At 42.1% G+C, this 20,936-nt stretch overlaps 1 protein-coding gene across 16 annotated transcripts in view; it reads left to right on the top strand.

Moving 5' to 3' along the window:
* ptprsa (protein tyrosine phosphatase receptor type Sa) overlaps positions 1-20,936 on the top strand; it is a 282,965-nt gene that overhangs the window by 65,088 nt on the left and 196,941 nt on the right. For 8 of the 16 annotated variants that reach the window (XM_090235171.1, XM_090235162.1, XM_090235160.1 and 5 more), the window contains exon 1: positions 3,773-4,328. The exons of 6 other annotated variants lie outside the window; for them this stretch is intronic. The gene's annotated coding sequence lies outside the window, so the exon portion shown is untranslated. Of the gene's footprint in view, positions 1-3,766; positions 4,329-20,936 lie in introns of those variants that run through there. 2 more of the 16 variants (XM_090235166.1, XM_090235165.1) reach the window with 1 other exon arrangement.

The following is a 20,936-nucleotide window of genomic DNA, read 5'->3' as shown; positions in this document are numbered from 1 at the left end:
TCTAAGGCATTGCATTTCAGTGCTAGAGGCGTCACTAGAGACCCTGGTGTGATCCTGGGCTGTATCACAACAGGCCGTGATTGGGAGTCCAATAGGGTGGCGCACAATTGGCCCAGCGTCATCCGTGTTAGGGTTTGGCCGGGGTAGGCCGTCATTGTCAATAAGAATTTGTTTTTAATTGACTTGCCCAGTTAAATAAAGGTTACACGTAAAAAATAATTGCAACAGGTCTTCTCAGCCGTGGACCTTGAGTAACACGTGGTGACTATTTTGGATTGGAATGTCAACCCTGACCCCCTAAGCTTGAAAGCATATAGGGACCACATATTTATAGTACTGTATAATCCATACAGTGCCAATTTCCCAAACACAGATTCCCAGAGAATCTCCTTTGAGAACGCATATTAGTCCAAGACTAGGCTCAATCTGACCCATGCTGTATAAAGTAACGTGTTAAAATATGATCGTTTGGGGATTATATCGTCTTCACAGGCTCGGAAGAAAAACAAAACAAAAAACAATACTTCGTAAGAAGAATAATATGGCAACTACTGTCTAATACAAAAAACAATGAAATAACAATAATAATAATAATAATAATAATAATAGTCAACTAAAACATACATTAACAGCATAAAAAAAAGATGATGTACAACTACTAATAGGCCTACAACTAATAAAAACTACTGCTAAAAACTACTAATACAACTAATAAAACTATGTACCTATAATATCTACATACATATTTACACATATCATCATTATTCCTGTCAGGATGTACGCTTTGCATTTGTAATTGCTGCCATTGTCAAAAGGAATAGTGTATTGTAAAGTTAGTTGTTCCTTATTATATACAGGGAAATGTAAGTTGGTACATTTAAAAAAAATACATTGTTACCAATACGCAGTTATCTTCTGTTTGGAAGTTACAGACAATTTAGTGACTCATACAGTCTGCAATGACGTGTCTTATAATGGCATCCAGGAATTGATTTTTTTTTATGGATGATGTCACCATAGTCTAGGACAGAAAGCAGCAAATGGGTTACTAAGGTCTTTCTAATGGATACAGTAAAACAATTATTAGATCTGTATAGTAACCCAAGCTTATAGTTAATTGTTTTTTTTATTACAATCAATATGCTTTCCCAAAGATTTCCAAATATTTCAAGCAATCAACACTTTTCAAGCATTGTTCCATCACTTCTACAGTGGGGAGAACAAGTATTTGATACACTGCCAATTTTGCAGGTTTTCCTACTACCTGCAAAATCGGCATTGTATCAAATACTTGTTCTCCCCACTGTATGTGCATGATTTAGTAATGAGACACATCACATCAAAATTATATCTCTTCCACTTTCTCCAGCGGCATGCATCACATGCAGTTACACAGCTTTGGTGAACCCTCAACAAAAACAATGAGAGAGGGAGAGAGAGAGGGAGAGAGAGAGAGGATAAGAACTCCCAGTGTAGTCGACTCATTACTCTGTTATGGATTGCACATGTCAAGCCGTAAGTGCTCCTTTATCCTTCCATGCACTAACCCGTATTTCCCTAGTCCCAGTGAAATTTACCATGTTAAGCCCCACGCCACCAGGGGAAAAGCGGTGTGCAGCGCTCCAAGATTTATCGGAATGATTAAATTAGGCAGCGGCGAATAAGGAGGATGGGGAGGAGAAGAAAAATCTACATAAAAATCACGCCGAAGTTTTATTCAGTGTTCAAATTGATTAGCCCCGTTTTACCTTTTACAGTGTTACATATCAAACTGGGTTTCAAACAAAGAGTAGTGAAGGGGGGGGGGGGTGCTCGCATGGGTAGTTTGTCACAGAATGTACACTAGATATTGATATTTGAAAGACTTAATCCATTACGATCTGATCCCCTTGAAAAGTTCACGGCACAAATACACCCTCAAATTGGAGAAATGGCCTTGTTAGTGCTGTTCCTCCAAAAGGCATGCCACGCCTCTACTTGTTCTATTTTCTTGTCCAATATCCATTGCGGATGGCAACAGCCTCAAGGCTAATAAACAGAAGTGTTGACATCATTCGATTTGAAAGTGTTCATGTCAATTATAACCGATTTGAACAGAGCCTCAGGCCAAACAACGGAGACCAACTTGTACTTGTAGAGGATGAACCAGTCGTGTTTGCACGCTAACTGGAATTCAGGCAGGGGATCTGTAACAGCTGATTTGAAAAGTGCAACTAAAGATTGTTGTTTAAAAACTCCCCCATTAAAGAGCCTTTAGGAAGCTGTCATTTAATAACCGACTCTCAGAGAGAGTAAACTTTTTTGATCTTTGGTTTCGAAATAGGCTAATGGGACTGATTTATGACTTTTGCACTTGTGCAAAGATGTCACCTATTGTTTTTTAAGGAAGGAATATTGGCAATTGAAGTAAACTAAAAGTGAAATCATAAAATGTATTGATTTACACTTAACCTTATTTTACTAACCTAGGTACACACAAAAAGTCTATATAGTGCCAAATAAGTGTTTTTTGGCTTGTAACCATAGCAGATCTTTTATGGTGCTATATAGAACCTTTATTGGAATGTTCTATAAAGAACCATGTTTATAAGGTTCCAAAATTAAGCTTTAAGGTGCTATAAAAAGGGTTCTACAAAGAACCATTAATAAAAAGTTCCACATAGCAACAACAACAAAAAAAGTGTCTCCTATGGTTACAACCCTTTTTGTGGCTATATAGAACAAATGTTCTTATGGTTCTTTATACAACCTTTATGGAGAATGGTTCTATAAATAACCTTCTTCAATCTTGAGGGTTATTTTGTATACCCTTTTGAAGAACCATACAGGTTTGTTTATTTATTTTGGTACGCCATATTATAATCGTTTCATTTCCATAGACGTTATTATTGTGTTAATTGCCAAGTTGAATCAAATGTGCTAGCCCTGAAATGGCTGTGGCTGCCTGAGGACAAAATTGAGAACTGATGTAGACAACAGCACTTTGAGATTTCAGCTGATGTAAGAAGGGCTATATAAATAAATGTGATTTGAATTGACAGAAGGCCAAACGTGAGTCTTTCACAAGACGCCATTAACGGCCATGGTCATATTCACAATGCAATGTCATATAACACAACAGGTTAAATCCACTGGAATGACATTTACTCACTGTTAAAGAAAAAGAGCTGTGATCAAACCACGCCCCCAAAATATTCTAATCAGCCACTTACATTTGAATTATCACTAAAAGAGGGAAGAACCCTTTCCTAAACTGCTAAGAACCCTTGGCAAACCCACTTTTCTTAATGTGTATCATATTTTATGAACCTATGAACTATTAATTTTTACGTCAGATTTCAATCGTGTAGGCCTATTGTTTAACAACAATATTGTCAACATTTACATTTAATTTATAACATTCAGTTATTTAACCACAAGCAATGGTAGGTTAATTACATGTTTGATCAAATGAATGCGCAAATAATGAATGTTTATTCTTTGCGGAACACTATGCTGTTCCGATTGAACGGAATGGGCAGACGCACGCGCGCAAATCAGGTCCAAATGCAGCCTACTGTCCTGCCTATCTATCGTAGTGTAAAATACCACATCTGACTGTTTGAGAACACATGTAAGAAAACTGGCTAATTTAAGATCACTATGTCCACGTTGTACCCATACACCGCTAACCTTCCACAACCCTCCCTCTCTCCTGGCCCAGTTTTTCCTCAAAAGGGTCGACCGTGAAGGTTTCAAATAACGTTCGACCCCCAAATCCTCATCTGTTTCCACTCTGTAATGTCATTCACCAGCGAGCGGTCACGTGAGTGTAGAGAGGAGGCTGTACGTTGTGTGTGTGTGTGTGAGTGAGTGTGTGTGTGTGTGTGGCGGGGGGGTAAATCGACTATGGGGGCACTCGACACGGGTCTTCCCACCGCCAGTCGAATGAGGTGGATTTAGGAAAAATCCCAAAACCTGGGACGTGGAGATAAACCACAGCAGCAAACAGATACGCATGGAAATCATCGCACGGCTCGCATTTGGGATCATATACTTCTGTTCTATTGAGGCGATCTACTTACTGAAGGAGACTGATATGAAAACGGAAGACAGACTTGCAAGAAAGAGAATGATTGTAGCGGTGGTTTTCCCCGTATCAAAGTGACTCAACGCTTTTGCCCAATTGAAATGTATGATTATTCTCCACTTCGTTATTTCATGGACGCGACATAAGCTTTTTTTTGCACTGGAGAAGGAATTTTCAAGTATCTCTCATCTGCCCCCCATAAACTAACCTCTCGGAGGGGGGCGGTTTAAAAAAAAAAGACTCTTCTCACGCCACTAAAGTAAGGTCTTACTATTTCCTTTCTGGCTTTCTTGCGTTTTTTTTAGAGAGAAATGAGAACGAAAATAATAGTTGTTTGATTCAAAGTACCTATCCATAGGCTGTAAACGTTTTCTCACCAGTAACATTAGTCTTCAACTTACCCTTACTTGCTTCCCGCAGATGCCTTTGTTCAACTTCACAAAACGAAAACAGTTTAAAAAACACTTATTTCACACCAGTATGACAAAGTTACATTATAACTGTATTATTATAGCAAAACGTACTTTTTTTATTTTCTTAAGTAATTCATCTTTTCAACCATAACTAAGAAAGTCATTAGTGTTTTATTCTATTTGACTTACAGTCAGCAAGACGTTGAGTAAATAAAGCTACAATGTTGCAGTATGTAGCCAAGCCTTTCAAATGTATTTAGACAAATGAAGTTGAATTCCTTGATGACTATTTTTGGTTTAGAGACTCGTATGTAGTCTACAGTAATCTCGTTAAATGTGGTCTCCACTATGTTTTCGTGTTGCAAACAACCGTATCAAAACGTCGCGGCAATTGGTGAAGGCTTGTGCCCAGGGGATATGCGCTTTTCACTTCGTTCCCAAGGACGGCCTATCTCAAGACTGTTATTATGTTGATGATGTGTTCCTTTTGAGATGAGCTCAATTGTAGGAGCCGCTATTGAAGCGTGATCTGAGGGCGATTGTCATGAAATCATTGGGCATAAAAGATCTAGGCCTATTCCTAAATTATAGCTCAGAAAAAGATTGAAGTTGAGCCATAGCTTCTGTTTCACTCTCCTATTAACATCAGTTCAATATATCAGTGAGGACGCGGTGAACTTTTGATGACGCATGCTGTGCTGGAAAGTTTTGGACACGGTTCGGTTGCCCACAGGCAGTGCTGAATTATCCTATTTTATGTAGGACGAATCGAATTTGAATCACAATTGGTCTTGATTTAGCATCTAAGCACTTCTAAAATCTTTCCAGAGGCAACATTTTGTTCCTTTTGAACACTTAATTTAAACCCAAATAAGGAAAGACAATGAATCAGTGTGACTGATACATAGAAATAACAATGAAATACTTACGTTTGGACTATATTGTTGTCATATTATATATGACATATTACACCACCCTCTAATGCAGCGTGTATATATATATAATAGCTTCACAAAATACATATATTGAGGTCTATGTCAACAGAAAAACATTGGATTTATTGTTTTCTTCCAGGCTTTTTAAATTGTGAAATCTGCTTGCAGTTAAATATTACATCTTGTTGTTGGATAGAATAAATAAACCACTTTGTAATGATGAGATCCACATGTTGATTGTCAGAAGGGAGAAAAAGTGTAATCCTTTAGAGTAATTGGACAACACCTTGCATACAAAGAGGCACGAGCCAACTGTGTCCAGCATCCTTAATGTCACTTTAATTGAACAATTTATCACCACTGATCACTGTCAGATGCTAGGAAACAAAGAAGAGGAAAAGGCAAGAGGAATGCTGCCAGCCAGGCAGAGGCAGTTAACTGTGACCAAAGGATGTCACAGACTCTGTATCTGCCTTCGGATAAACCACAAATCAATGCATTTATGACTGACAAGCCCGTAAGGAGCTGTAATGAATAAAAGTTGCTCAGTGATGAAAACATTTAATCTGAAAACTCTGTTTATTGAACAAACTTTTGATTTCCCCGAAGCGTTGGGGGATTTTTTTTCTTCTTCTTCTCACTTGGAAGGGAAAAAGTTAATTGAATTGTGCCCCGGATATGATTTTTGTAAAAAGGTCTTTGTAGGTGTCCTCCCTAGGGTTGTGAAATTCATTTCCTTGCAATTATTACTTTCAGAGCTGTTTTCTTATTTCCCACTTATCTGCACAGTGCTTTTTCTCCATTTTTGAAAGGATCAAAAGGAGGTGATTCCAGACTCTAGTCTTCAGGCCCACTGTCAGAGTAAATACTAATTACACTGAGGGGCACAAAATTAAGTTTTCAGTTGTTTGACTTTCTGCCTCCCACTTTGAGGCCTGTTTAGGAGCTCACACAAGGCAATGGTTCTTTATACTGTTAGATTGCAGGACCTTCATGCCGCGTTGTCAAACCAAGTTAAAAAAAATCTTTGTATTATTAACAATTTCATGTAGTACTAGGCCTAATTGATTTTTTTCTATTGGGTGAGTCTTTACCACCCAGTGCCATGTTGATTGCGTTTGAAATGAAATAAGAACATTTTTGGCAACATGTTTTCCAATTAGCCCTGTTGCTTTTCAGCTTTGGACGCTATGGTGACAGGCAGCATTAATAGCAGCTGCACCAGCGGACTCTATTGTGTTATCAGCGAGAGAGAGAGAGCGAGCGGGATAGAGAGATGTGTGTGCAGCACCTGCCGTCTTTACTCGGCCTACTAATTGTGTTTATTCCTCTTAATTTGTCCTGAGTGCTAAATCGGTGCACTTCAACTGGCGTTGGGTGCAATTTGTCTGGCGGTGAATGGAGGAGGCATTGTGTCTTTGAACGGTAGCCCTTTCCCTTTGATACCCAGACTTAGTGGTTTCAATCGTCACTAAGGGAGGAAACCTTTTACTTAGTCAGTTAATGGAAAGGGTGGATCATGACTTGCGCTGTAGATTTTTTATTTGATTTATTTCACCTTTATTTAACCAGGTAGGCCAGTTGAGAACAAGTTCTCATTTACAACTGCGACCTGGCCAAGATAAAGCAAAGCAGTGTGACACAAACAACAACACAGAGTTACACATGGGATATACAAACATACAGTCAATAACACAAAAAAATGTACATATACAGTGTGCAAATGAGGTAAGATTAGGGAGGTGAGGCATTAAATCGGCCATAGTGGCGAAATCATTTCAATTTAGCAATTAAACACAGGAGTGGTAGATGTGAAGAAGATGAATGTTCAAGTAGAGAAACGGGTACAAAGGAGCAAAACAAAATAATAATGAGGGCTATGACTGGTTTGTGACTTAACCCTTCATCAAGATCTCAGTGGTGAATCGTAGACGGAGTAGCCTCCATTCAAACTGCCCAAAAGTAGTGTTGAAATAAATCGGACCTTCTTCCAGGCTCCAGTTACTGCTTGTAGCTTTCCACCTCACACCTGCACTGTGGCCACAGGGGATAAGCGATTAGGGCTGTGGAATTATTGACCGCTTTGCCCAGACGTGTTCACCGGAGTCCAAATCAGTAGATTGGCCTCGGCAACAGGCCCCTGTTGGAGGTGAGAATTTGCCCTAATCCCGAGATTCCCAAAATTGTATTTACACACGAGTCTCCCCTGAGCGCGGTTGGCCCAAAACAAGCAGTGCTCGCTTTAGGGGGTGCCGCAGGGTCAGAGCCCGAGACCAGATAAGACAGACAGGAATAGTGGCGGCGAACTCGACAGGATTGATCCATATCATTCTCGGTTGTACGCCTGAGCTAGGACGGGAGGCTCAAGTCTCTTCTCTGTCTCATGCTGGCTTTTCCTAAATCTGCCCACAGACAGATAAAGCTCAAGCCCTGACCTTGCTTTAGCACCAGAACTTCCTCTTGTTTATCTGGGGGCTCTAAAGGGACTTCATAGACACACTGCCAGGGCATACACATCCCTCGTCCCCAGATACGGGGGGTTTGCCCCAATGATTTGCTCCAGTTCCTTTGATGATGATGTGTTGATAGTGCATTATTTACTTTGGGGAGGGGGCAAGGGTACCCCCTTGTTTGACTCCTATGCCGGCTATTCCCCACACACCCCTCCTGTTCCAATCCTCAGTCTTTATGGTTATGGAGTTAATGTGAACTGGTGTTTCATGGAGAGGTTGTAATTAACACCCCGCCTGGGATAAGCCAGGCGATTGGGCTCTTTCTGTCTCTCATGCCCCCTCTGATTCCGTCACTGGGCCGCTCTCCAGCTTGTTAAGTATGATTACCAGCTGGTGTTCCCAGATTGATGGAGCCTTCGCCGTGGGGCGTCCTCACAAACCTGGTTATGTCAGGAAAAAGGCACCCCACCCAGAGTTATGACCCCTAGGAGGTTGTGGAGAGCCACTGACACCCCATTCATACGCCTGAGGGGGTCATGTTGGCAGGTTGGGATTGGCCCATTTATTCTCCATTTAGGGCCCACACTGGATGGCTGTCCCATTGAGCCATTGGCAGGGGGATTTGTGAAGTCTTAGTTTGTCTAATAAGGAGTTGTCGTAAATGTAGGCCTACATGAAGTATTGTAAGTATTCCTCAGACCCACCGACAGACTGTCGGAGTTGTGTGCTGGTGGGGTGTAGTATCGAAGGGGATCCCCATCCCCCAGTGCATTCTCAATCAATGCTGTTGATCACTCCAACATGTTGAAGTAAAGGAATTCAAGGTCAATTGAGATACTTTTCTGAACGAGCAAAAGGCAGGAGGAAGGACACACATATACAGTCGTGGCCAAACGTTTTGAGAATGACACAAATATTAATTTCCACAAAGTTTGCTGCTTCAGTGTCTTGAGATTTTGGTCAGACGTTGCTATGGAATACTGAAGTATAATTACAAGCATTTCATAGTTGTCAAAGGCTTTTATTGACAATTACATGAAGATGATGAAAATAGTCTATATTTGCAGTGTTGACCCTTATTTTTCAAGACCTCTGCAATTCACCCTGGCATGCTGTCAATTAACCTCAGGGCGACATCCTGACTGATGGCAGCCCATTCTTGCATAATCAATGCTTGGACTTTGTCAGAATTTGTGGGTTTTCGTTTGTCCTCCCGACAATTGAGGATTGACCACAAGTTCTCAATGGGATTAAGGCCTGGGGAGTTTCCTAGCCATGGACCCAAAATATCGATGTTTTGTTCCCCGAGCCACTGAGTTATCACTTTTGCCTTATAGCAAGGTGCTCCATCATGCTGGCAAAGGCATTGTTCGTCACCAAACTGTTCCTGGATGGTTGGGAGAAGTTGATCTCGGAGGATGTGTTGGTACAATTCTTTATTAATGGCTGTGTTCTTAGGCAAAATTGTGAGTGAGCCCACTCCCTTGGCTGAGAAGCAACCCCACACATGAATGGTCTCAGGATGCTTTGCTGTTGGTAAACTGATGGTAAAGCTCACCTTGTCTTCTCTGGACAAGCTTTTTTCCGGATGCCCCAAACAATCGGAAAGGGGATTCATCAGAGAAAATGACTTCACCCCAGTCCTCAGCAGTCCAAACCCTGTACCTTTTGCAGAATATCAGTCTGTCCCTGATGTTTTCCCTGGAGAGAAATGGCTTCTTTGCTGCCCTTCTTGACACCAGGCCATCCTCCAAAATTCTTCGCCTCACTGTGCGTGCAGATGCACTCACACCTGCCTGCTGCCATTCCTGAGCAAGCTCTGTATTGGTGGTATCCACGATCCCGCAGCTGAATCAACTTTAGGAGACGGTCCTGGCGCTTGCTGGACTTTCTTGGGAGCCCTGAAGCCTTCTGCACAACAATTGAACCGCTCTCCTTGAAGTTCTTGATTATCCGATAAATGTTTGATTTAAGTGCAATCGTACTGGCAGAAATATCCTTGCCTGTGATGCCCGTTTTGTGCAAAGCAATGATGACGGCACGTGTTTCCTTGCAGGTAACTATGGTTGACAGAGGAAGAACAATGATTCCAAGCACCACCCTCATTTTGAAGCTTCCAGTCTGTTAATCGAAATCAATCAGCATGACAGAGTGATCTCATACTCACACCTGTGTTAACGAGAGAATCACTGACATGATGTCAGCTGGTCCTTTTGTGGCAGGGATGAAATGCAGTGGAAATGTTTTTGGAGATTCAGTTCATTTGCATGGCAAAGAGGGACTTGCAATTGCAACTAATTGCAATTCATCTGATCACTCTTCATAACATTCTGGAGTATATGCAAATTGCCATCATACAAACCTGAGGCAGCAGACTGTGAAAATTAATATTTGTGTCATTCTCAAAACTTTTGGCCACGACTGTACATAAACACACCTTTGTTTTCCGTCTTTCACGCATCTCGCAGAGCAAAATGAATGTTGCTAAGACGAATGAATGCTAAGATGACAAGTGACACAGACTTTATCCTCAGTCACAAACAAAAAGCACTCGCTCTGTTAATGCACGACGTGGCACTTGAATTACACATTACGTTTAACATTTCTATTAGCAATGTACGAGGTTTGCTAGAATGCCAACATGTGACATTCGAAATGCATACCAAACATAGTAAATCTTTATTGTTTTCCCCCGGCTTTAGCATTTCAGTGCTATAGAAAGTGGGAATGTTGCTGTGTTAGCGCTTCAGGCTTGGGAGTGGGGCTACTGCTATACTTAGACTGAAACTGGCAACAGTAGTGGAAGATTGGGTCAGGTAGTAGTAACAGCCTGCCCAAGCTGAAGGAGGGGTGGTAAAGATAGGGGTTAAGGGGGGTGTGTGCGGGGGGGGGGGGGGGGGTGTTGGGCGTTGAGTCTTTAGAAGCTAAAAAAGCCTCGAGGGGAGAAGGGGTAGGGGAGGGAAAAAGAGCGAGAGCGAGGGAGATGGGGGTCTTCATGTGCGAAAAGCTGTTAATCCTCTGGCTTTTGTGTCCAAACAGAAAGCCCAGGGCAAGATGGGTAGGTCCGGGCGCATTCAAAAGCCCCTCTTTTGTTGTCGTTCTCCACCCAAAACTGGCGGACATCTGGTAGGGGAAACGGAATGGCAATGGGGGAACTTTGGGGGAAGGGGGGTTGAGCGAGTGAGGGAAAGGGGGTGTTGTTATAGCGAAAAGGAGGGAACGACCAATGGGAGTTGGCAGATAATTGATGGATGCAAGTAATTGTGTGTAGTGCAAGCATGGAAACATGGGCCTCTGGGAGAGCAGGGGCTAGGGAAAGGAGGAGAGAGGGGGGGGATGAGTTTGCATCTCATGGCTGTTACAGCGCATCACTCAAGGATGGCTAGGGTTAAACAGGAGTAAGAACCATTCTGTCAAGTCATTTGTTCATCTCAGTACATGGGGGATATTCGTCTGGTTGTGACAAATAGCATAGCAGTCAGGGAGCCCCCTATGTCAGCCTCAAACAAGTCCAATTGGAAGTACCCGGAAGGCGTACAGTCTTTCTGGTATCCTATATTTCTGGTATCCGATCTTGACTCGATTTGTATGCAGACGCTGTTTTTTTTTGTTGCAAATACAGTGGCTGTTGTTGTGTGCCTAAAACGCCTCCTCACGATTTCTCGTAATTCTAATTTCCGTCTCTTTTCAGACCGACACACTGAAACCATTTATTTTGTATTAATAATCCCCCTTTCCCGTCAAAGCTCCAATCAAAAGACTGTAATTACAACTGGGAGATCGAGCTCCTTCTAATAGCGTAGCAGTGTGCGCCTGGTTTTCAAAAGACATGTGCTCTAGCCTGTATACACAAATGACACTGCACCAGTGGTGCGTGTAAAAGAGCGAGTCGAGATGCATTTTGTTTCCCTCGCCTTTGCTGCGAATCACAGGCTTGTCTCTTGCCGACGAGAAGAAAGGAACGTGTTTTGTCATGCGCATCGCTCTGGAAGCAAGTACACCTTTCGGAGGCGAGACGCCCTCGCAGGCAGCTCGATGTATGACATTTCTATGTAAATACCGGGCGGCCCCCGCTGTATTCAGGAGGACAGCTAACAGACTGTTTTTCCCAGACATTTGTTGTGGTAAATGCTTGGCTGTTTGGACCCAACCGTTACCCTGTCAGGTGGGATGAAGGCATAGTTGTAGCTCCTTATTTTCTTGTTTAGAGCACTGCTGCTATCCGTGTATGTGCCTCGGGTTGTCCACAACCTCTGGCCACACACACACACACACACACACACACACACACACACACACACACACACACACACACACACACACACACACACACACACACACACACACACACACACACACACACACATATATGAAAGGTAGCAACATATCCCCTTGATACACAGTGACACCAAGGCCCCCTGGTGTATGTTACAATAAAACTGTATTTTTTTTTGTCTTAATTTTTTTCTTACCTCATCCCCAAATTTTGAACAGTAGCCAATCTCTGTAGCGGTAGCTAAACGTAATTGAGAAGGGAAGAATGATGGGGAAAATACATAAATTAACTCTTGTGTCTCAGTGTCAGTGGAGATAATCCTGGCAATCAGAGCGATACAGCGCTTTGGAGATTACTGGGACCAGAGGGAGGTGTATCTATATAGCCTTCTTATTTATTTATTATTACGCATGCTGAAATACATTTGGGGGAAAAAAAAAATCATTTTTTTAATAGGAGAGATTGTCTCCGACGGTAAACCGCTTTACACTTTTTGTTTGTTACAAAAGTGGGGATTTGTGGCAGCTAGAGTAGCTGATTGAGGGCCCCTGTCGCGCTCCCTCTTTTCCCCCCAGTGTCAAGATTAGAGAATAAGATCAATGATACCTCGCCGTACACCTGTAATTTGTGGGCTTCCGACGTTGCTAGAGCATTACCTGAGCGTTGTCTCAGCGTTCTGCTTTGACCTTGCCTTTTGCCATTGAGCAGCGGTGCTCTAACAAAGAAAGACTGCCGATTTATCTGCGGGGATGGGAATTGGATGAACAAAGGAGGGAGAACAGGAAGGGAAAGCCTACAAGGAAATAAATGGGGCCGTTATCTCGCGCTGTCTATTTGCCGGTTGATGCAAGGGGATAGCGTCAACAAATAAAGGGTGTGCGGAGCAGGCATTGGTGGATTAAGGCCTGCTGTGTACCTTGGCGAGGCAGCGAGCTCTCACAGTGTGCGCTGCATGGGGAGATGTAGAGGCCTTCTCATATACAGTAGCAGTCAAAAGTTTGGACACGGCAACTCATTCAAGTGTTTTCCTATATTGGTAGTATTTTCTACATTGTATAATAATAGTGAGGACATCAAAACTATGAATTAACACATATGGAATCATGTAGTGACCCCCCAAAAAAGTGTTTTAATTATATTTGATTTTAAAATATTCAAAGTAGCCACCCTTTGCCTTGAACTTTTGACTGCTGCTGTACATGCTAGGAAGGAATATGGAGGCTAGATATGAGAGGTGTGTTAAGCAGGAAGAGGGAGTTGTGGAAGTGCTGTTACATGAACGCACATGCACGCATCAGGCAGTTTGAACTTTATGGATAACCCGGTCAGAGAAATGGGACGTTTTGGAAGGACGCCCTTCGTTACCGAACCCTCTATGACTGAGCACATAGGCTGGCACTCCCTCTCCATCCATGGTGGGGTACGGGGGGGCGTGTCCCCACATGACATGTGTCATCGCGCAGCCCCCAATCTGTAGTCGCGATTGGGCGGAGGTGGAGGAGGAGAGGGAGAACACGAGGAGAAACAAAAGCAGGTCTGAGGGGGGTAACAGGCGGAGCATGGGAGCTGCCCTGGGGTGAAAAGATGGATGGAGAGGGGGACAAAGATGGAGAAAGAGAGCGAGAGAGTGACAGACAGACAGAGAGCCTGTCAGAGAAGCAGAAGGGAGATGGAGAGACAGGCGAGGGGCTAGCTGTCATTAGCATCGAGATAAAGGTGGGCTAATGAATTTGATCCCTGTCCATTCTTCCTTTGCGGTTCCATATGGGTGAAGAGAGAGATAAATAGAGACAGGCTGGCTTCAGCTCCACCAACCAGAGCCAAACTCTCTCTCCTCATGTCAGGCTGCTTTTAACCCCATTCTGCCCAAGATGGCCGCCTGCCGCTTCACTTGCCAACTGCTGTGGCAGAGCCCCTGCCAGGGCCATATTATAGTGGCAATGCCAGAGGGGGAGTGCCTGAATACAACCGTACCATCTGCCAAGCAGATTATTAATCTATCTGTCCATGTATCTCTGTGTGGTGGGTTGTAGCTAGCGTGCTACAGGGTGTAGTTTGTAAAGTAAAGAGGGTGTACAGAAAATGTTTGACCTCTGTCATTGCCAACAAAGGGTATATAACAAAGTATTGAGATAAACTTTTGTTATTGACCAAATACTTATTTTCCACCATAATTTGCAAATAAATTCATTAAAAATCATTTTGTCTGTCATAGTTGAAGTGTACCTATGATGAAAATTACAGGCCTCTCTCATCTTTTTAAGTGGGAGAACTTGCACAATTGGTGGCTGACTAAATCCTTTTTTTGCCCCACTGTATGTAAGTGTAGACTTGAATTCATTTTCTTGTGTTTGTTTGTGTTTTCTGGCCACTGCCAACCTCTATCAGTGTTTCCTTTTGCCGCACGATGGAACTCTACAGTTGCCTGTAGCTTTGTTTTGACTAGCTATTCTTGAGATACACAACCATATCTTTCATGTTAGCGTGTTGTTAGCTAGCATACACACACACAGAGCCAGTGTATCTGCCTATCTTCCAGCTGTAGCTGTGTGGTGGGAATAATCAGTCCTCAGGCGCTTCTACCCGGAAACGAATAAAGAGGTGGGCCCCTCCATTGTAAATCACAGTCGGGTCTTGTTGGGTGTAATGGCTGTAAAAGTGATCAGTCTCTGGCCTTTACCTTTGTTCAACACTAATGAATGCTAACTGAATATTAAAGACAACAGAGAAGGGACGCGAGGTAGGATGGCCATTTAGGAATTCAAGTTGACGGGGAGATTCATCTGTCTTCTGACATTGGCATTTTGGACAAAATTAGAGTTGAGGGAACAGTTAAACAGTTATGGACCGGTTTGGACCAGTCTGAGAGATTATGACATTTAAAAAAAAAAAAACTTTTTCAGCTCTCATGACAAATATATTAAAAACCTCTCCTTGCACCCCCCCCCCCCCCCCCCCCTACAAAATATCAACGTAGCTTTAAACAGGTCAAGGCTAGAAGGAACCTTGAGGAAACCTACGGCCTCATTTGAAGTCAGCTATTTAATCCCATTCAAGTGCGTCACCGACTTCAAAGACGGAATTTCATTGCAAACCTATTGATTTTCTTTTTTTCCTACGTACACAATCTGCGACTCATAACCAATGTTTTTTTCTAGAAGGGTATACTGTAGCTGTATTGGGAGCAGGGCTGTAACTCAAGGTGAAGTGTGTTTGTGTGTGTATGATACTAGCTTTATTCGGATGGGAAATGCAATTGCAAATGCGTGTGTGCGTGGTGTACTGTTATATAGGGATTTGACAAATGTAAAAATGTTGTTAACATTGGGTCGGCAGGGTAGCCTAGTGGTTAGAGCGTTGGGCTAGTAACCGGAAGGTTGCAAGTTCAAATCCCTGAGCTGACAAGGTACAAATCTGTCATTCTGCCCCTGAACAGGCAGTTAACCCACTGTTCCTAGACTGTCATTGAAAATAAGAATTTGTTCTTAACTGACTTGCCTAGTTAAATAAAAGTAACAAAAACATTTAAACTGCCCATATTGTTTAAATGACAAGAAGAAATCATATAATGAAGTGAATTCACAATTCAGATATGGTGTTGCGTATGACCACTAGCGGGAAATGTAGTTTCAATCTTCCGCAGACCTGGCCTCTCAGCAACGGTGGTAGGTTCTCTGCTGTGTGCCTCTCCTCCATGTTCTCTGTTGTCAGTACATGGGACTTCATGTCCCACAATATCTCCATCTGGGCAGTCACAGTTTTTTCCAACATGGCATCTTGTAGTCTGGTTCTTGAAGCCGACATAATTTCTGTGATTTTCTCACTCGTCCCTTATCACACTGTTGCGAGCAACAGGTTGGGTCTTGAGGTGCCTCCCGTTCAGCACTGGTGTTTATGAGTCCTGCCACTGTAAAGCTTGCATTTCACCACCTTCTCATTTAACTTCTCGAAGTATTGCTATACTTTGCTGCCGTCTCTTCCCTGTCTCCCTTTCTGCCTTCTTCCCCCAACTCTTAACGATGATGACGTGCAGAGCGCTTCATATCCGTGGCATTTGAAATATGCATATCTCTTCCTACTAACGTTACAGCTAGCCCAAAAGGCCGTCAGATGGCGATATTGAGTCGTTTCATCTTACCGTCCGAAGGCATTGTATGCAGCTAGCTATAAACACGTATCCCTGGTGGAGCAGTTCATACATAAAACATTCTCCATTCAGCCTGCAAAGGCGTTCATTTCCTCCGTAACTCGATTTAATGGCAAGAAGGCGGGAGAATACTGAAACACCATTTTTTACCATCATAATAGAGTAGCTAATGCAACTTCCTGATGTTGCGCCCTGCGTTCAGCCAGGGGTAAACAACAGACTGCTGCAACCTGATTGTCTGAACACAATATGCAACATCTGGCACTAGCGTTCTTAGGAATTAGTCACTCTAGCATGGTGGTGGAAAAGGGTGTTTCATAAAGAAAGTACCCATATTTCCCCCCTTTTTTTTGCTTTTTCGCCATTAAATCAAGTTAAGGAGGAATCAATGCCTTTGCAGCCTGTATGGAGAGTGATTTATATAAAAACCGGGCGACAGGGGATACGATTGTATAGCTGGCTGCATACTATGCCTCCAGACTGTAAAATGAAAGAACTCAATAGCCACCTGCCGGCCTTGGAGCTACGTTACAGCATTGTTACATTAGGTATTTGTAAAAAAAAATATTAAATAAAATCATTTATAATGATGATCGGAACCTGTTAGTTGTAGTTTTGTGATAACTACACTGTGATTTTAATTTTGTAAAAAAAAATGGTTTAGTTTAGGGATTTTTTGAAAGCGTTACCTACAGTTGGAGTCAGAAGTTTACATACTCCTTAGACAAATACATTTAAACTCAGTTTTTCATAATTCCTGGCATGTAATCCTAGTAAAGGTTCCCTGTCGTAGGTCAGTTAGGATTACCACTTTATTTTAAGAATGTGAAATGTCAGATTAATAGTAGAGAGAATTATTTATATCAGCTTTTATTTATTTCATCACATTCCCAGTGGGTCAGAAGTTTACATACACTCAATTAGTATTTGTTAGCATTGCCTTTATATGGTTTAACTTGGGTTCAACATTTCGAGTAGCCTTCCACAAGCTTCCCACAATAAGTTGGGTGAATTTTAGCCCATTCCTCCTGACAGAGCTGGTGTAACTGAATCAGGTTTGTAGGCCTCCTTGCTCGCACCCGCTTTTTCAGTTATGCTCACAAATTTTCAATAGGATTGAGGTCAGGGCTTTGTGATGGCCACTCCAATACCTTGACTTTGTTGTTCTTAACCTTTCTGATCTCCCCATCCCGGATCCGGGATCGTGAATACAGACTCAAGCTCATTACCATAACGCAACGTTAACTATTCATGAAAATCGCAAATGAAATGAAATAAATATGCTAGCTCTCAAGCTTAGCCTTTTGTTAACAACACTGTCATCTCAGATTTTCAAAATATGCTTCTCAACCATTGCAAAACAAGCATTTGTGTAACAGTATTGATGGCTAACGTAGCATTTAGCGTAGCATTTAGCGTTAGCATTCAGCATGCAACATTTACACAAAAAAAACAGAAAAGCATTCAAATAAAATAATTTACCTTTGAAGAACTTCAGATGTTTTCAATGAGGAGACTCAGATAGCAAATGTTCAGTTTTTCCTGAAAGATTATTTGTTTAGGACAAATCGCTCCGTTTTCTGCGTCACGTTTAGCTACGAAAAAACCCCTGTATCCAGGATTGTGTAAATCTATCAGCAAACTCATTAGCATAACACAACGTTAACTATTCATGAAAATGGCTAATGAAATGAAATTAATCTATTTGCTCTCAAGCTTAGCCTTTTGTTAACAACACTGTCATCTCAGATTTTCAAAATATGCTTTTGAACCATAGCTAAACAAGCATTTGTGTAAGAGTATTGATAGCCTAGCACTGCATTAAGCCTAGCATTCAGCATGCAACATTTTCCACAAAAAAACATAAAAGCATTCAAATAAAATAATTTACCTTTGAAGAACTTCAGATGTTTTCAATGAGGAGACTCTGTTAGATAGCAAATGTTCCGTTTTTACAAAAAATATTATTTGTGTCGACTAATCACTCCGAAAGAAAAAAAAAAGTCATTAAAACGCAAACTTTTTTCCAAATTAACTCCATAATATCGACAGAAACATGGCAAACGATGTTTAGAATCAATCCTCAAGGTGTTTTTCACATACCTATCGACGATAAAATCCATCGTGGCAGTTTACTTTCAATTCTGAAGAAATGGAACGCGCATGGACTTACTGATTACGCACACAGGACACCGGGCGGGACACCAGGTAAATGTAGTCTCTTATGGTCAATCTTCCAATGATATGCCTACAAACACGTCACAATGCTGCAGACACCTCGGGGAATATACAGGAAGCGCAGGCTCATTCCTGGCGCATTCACAGCCCTATAAGGAGACATTGGAACACAGCGCCTTCAGAATCCGGGGCATTTCCTGTATGAAACATCATCTTGGTTTCGCCTGTTGCATTAGTTCTGGGGCACGCACAGATAATATCTTTGCAGTTTTGGAGACGTCAGAGGTGTGTCTTTCCAAGGCTGTCAATTCCATGCATAGTCGAGCATCTTTTCGTGACAAAATATTGCGCATAAAACGGGCACGTCTTTTTATCCAATAATGACACAGCGCCCCTATAGGTTCAAGAGGTTAAGCCATTTTGCCACAATTTTGGAAGTATGCTTGTAGTCATTGCCCATTTGGAAGACCCATTTGTGATCAAGCTTTAACTTCCTGACTGATGTCTTGAGATTATACCTTCAGGTGTTTGGAAATTGCTCCCAAGGATGAACCATACTTGAGGTGGTCCTGGCTGATTTCTTTAGATTTTCCCATGATGTCAAGCAAAGAGTCACTGAGTTTGAAGGTAGGTCTTGAAATATATCCACAGGTACACCTCCAATTGACTCAAATTATGTCAATTAGCTTAACAGAAGCTTCTAAAGCCATTACATAATTTTCCGGGTGTTTTTATAAGCTGTTTAAAGGCACAGTCAACTTAGTGTATGTAAACTTCTGACCCACTGGAATTCAAATCAAATCAAATTTTATTTGTCACATACACATGGTTAGCAGATGTTAATGCGAGTGTAGCGAAATGTTTGCGCTTCTAGTTCCGACAATGCAGTAATAACCAACAAGTAATCTAGCTAACAATTCCAAAACTACTACATTATAGACACAAGTGTAAGGGGATAAAGAATATGTACATAAAGATATATGAATGAGTGATGGTACAGAGCGGCATAGGCAAGATACAGTAGATGGTATTGAGTGCAGTATATACATATGAGATGAGTATGTAAACAAAGTGGCTAGTGATACATGTATTACATAAAGATGCAGTAGATGATATAGAGTACAGTATATACGTATACATATGAGATGAATAATGTAGGGTATGCAAACATTATATTAGGTAGCATTGTTTAAAGTGGCTAGTGATATATTTTACATCATTTCCCATCAATTCCCATTATTAAAGTGGCTGGAGTTGAGTCAGTGTGTTGGCAGCAGCCACTCAATGTTAGTGGTGGCTGTTTAACAGTCTGATGGCCTTGAGATAGAAGCTGTTTTTCAGTCTCTCGGTCCCAGCTTTGATGCACCTGTACTGACCTCGCCTTTTTTTTATTTTATTTATTTTACCTTTATTTAACCAGGCAAGTCAGTTAAGAACAAATTCTTATTTTCAATGACGGCCTGGGAACAGTGGGTTAACTGCCTGTTCAGGGGCAGAACGACAGATTTGTTTGTACCTTGTCAGCTCGGGGGTTTGAACTCGCAACCTTCCGGTTACTAGTCCAACACTCTAACCACTAAGCTACCCTGCCGCCCCTGCCTTCTGGATGATAGCGGGGTGAACAGGCATTGGCTTGGGTGGTTGTTGTCCTTGATGATCTTTATGGCCTTCCTGTGACATCGGGTGGTGTAGGTGTCCTGGAGGGCAGGTAGTTTGCCCACGGTGATGCGTTGTGCAGACCTCACTACCCTCTGGAGAGCCTTACGGTTGTGGGCGGAGCAGTTGTCGTACCAGGCGGTGATACAGTCCGACAGGATGCTCTCGATTGTGCATCTGTAGAAGTTTGTGAGTGCTTTTGGTGACAAGCCGAATTTCTTCAGCCTCCTGAGGTTGAAGAGGCGCTGCTGCGCCTTCTTCACGATGCTGTCTGTGTGGGTGGACCAATTGTGATACAGTGAATTATAAGTGAAATAATCTGCCTGTAAACAATTGTTGGAAAAATTACTTGTGTCATGCACAAAGTAGATTTCCTAACCGACTTGCCAAAACCATAGTTTGGTAACACGAAATTTGTGGAGTGGTTGAAAAACTGAATCAGATTTTATTTGTCACATGTTTCGTAGACAACTGGCGTGGACTAACAGTAAAATGCTTACTTATGGGCCCTTCCCAAGAATGCAGAGAGTAAGAAAACAAGTAAACCGGGTAATAATAGATACACAACGAGTAACGATTACTTGGCTATGTACAAGCGGTACCAGCACCCAGTCAATGTGCAGGGGTTCAAGGTAATTGAGGTAGATATGTACATATAACTAAGAATTGAGTGACAGATAGTAAACAGTAGCAGCATATGTGATGACTTAAAAAAAAGTTTTAAAAAAGGGTCAATGCTATGATAGAGCTTGGCTACGGCTGCCTCCGCCAACAAGCTGGAATTCTGGAGGCACATTGCAGTGTGTGGA

Source organism: Oncorhynchus mykiss, chromosome 5 (genome assembly GCF_057628025.1).
Source record: "Oncorhynchus mykiss isolate SJ-2025 chromosome 5, ASM5762802v1, whole genome shotgun sequence".
NCBI lineage: Eukaryota > Metazoa > Chordata > Actinopteri > Salmoniformes > Salmonidae > Oncorhynchus > Oncorhynchus mykiss.
This window is presented reverse-complemented; position numbering and strand designations above follow the sequence as displayed.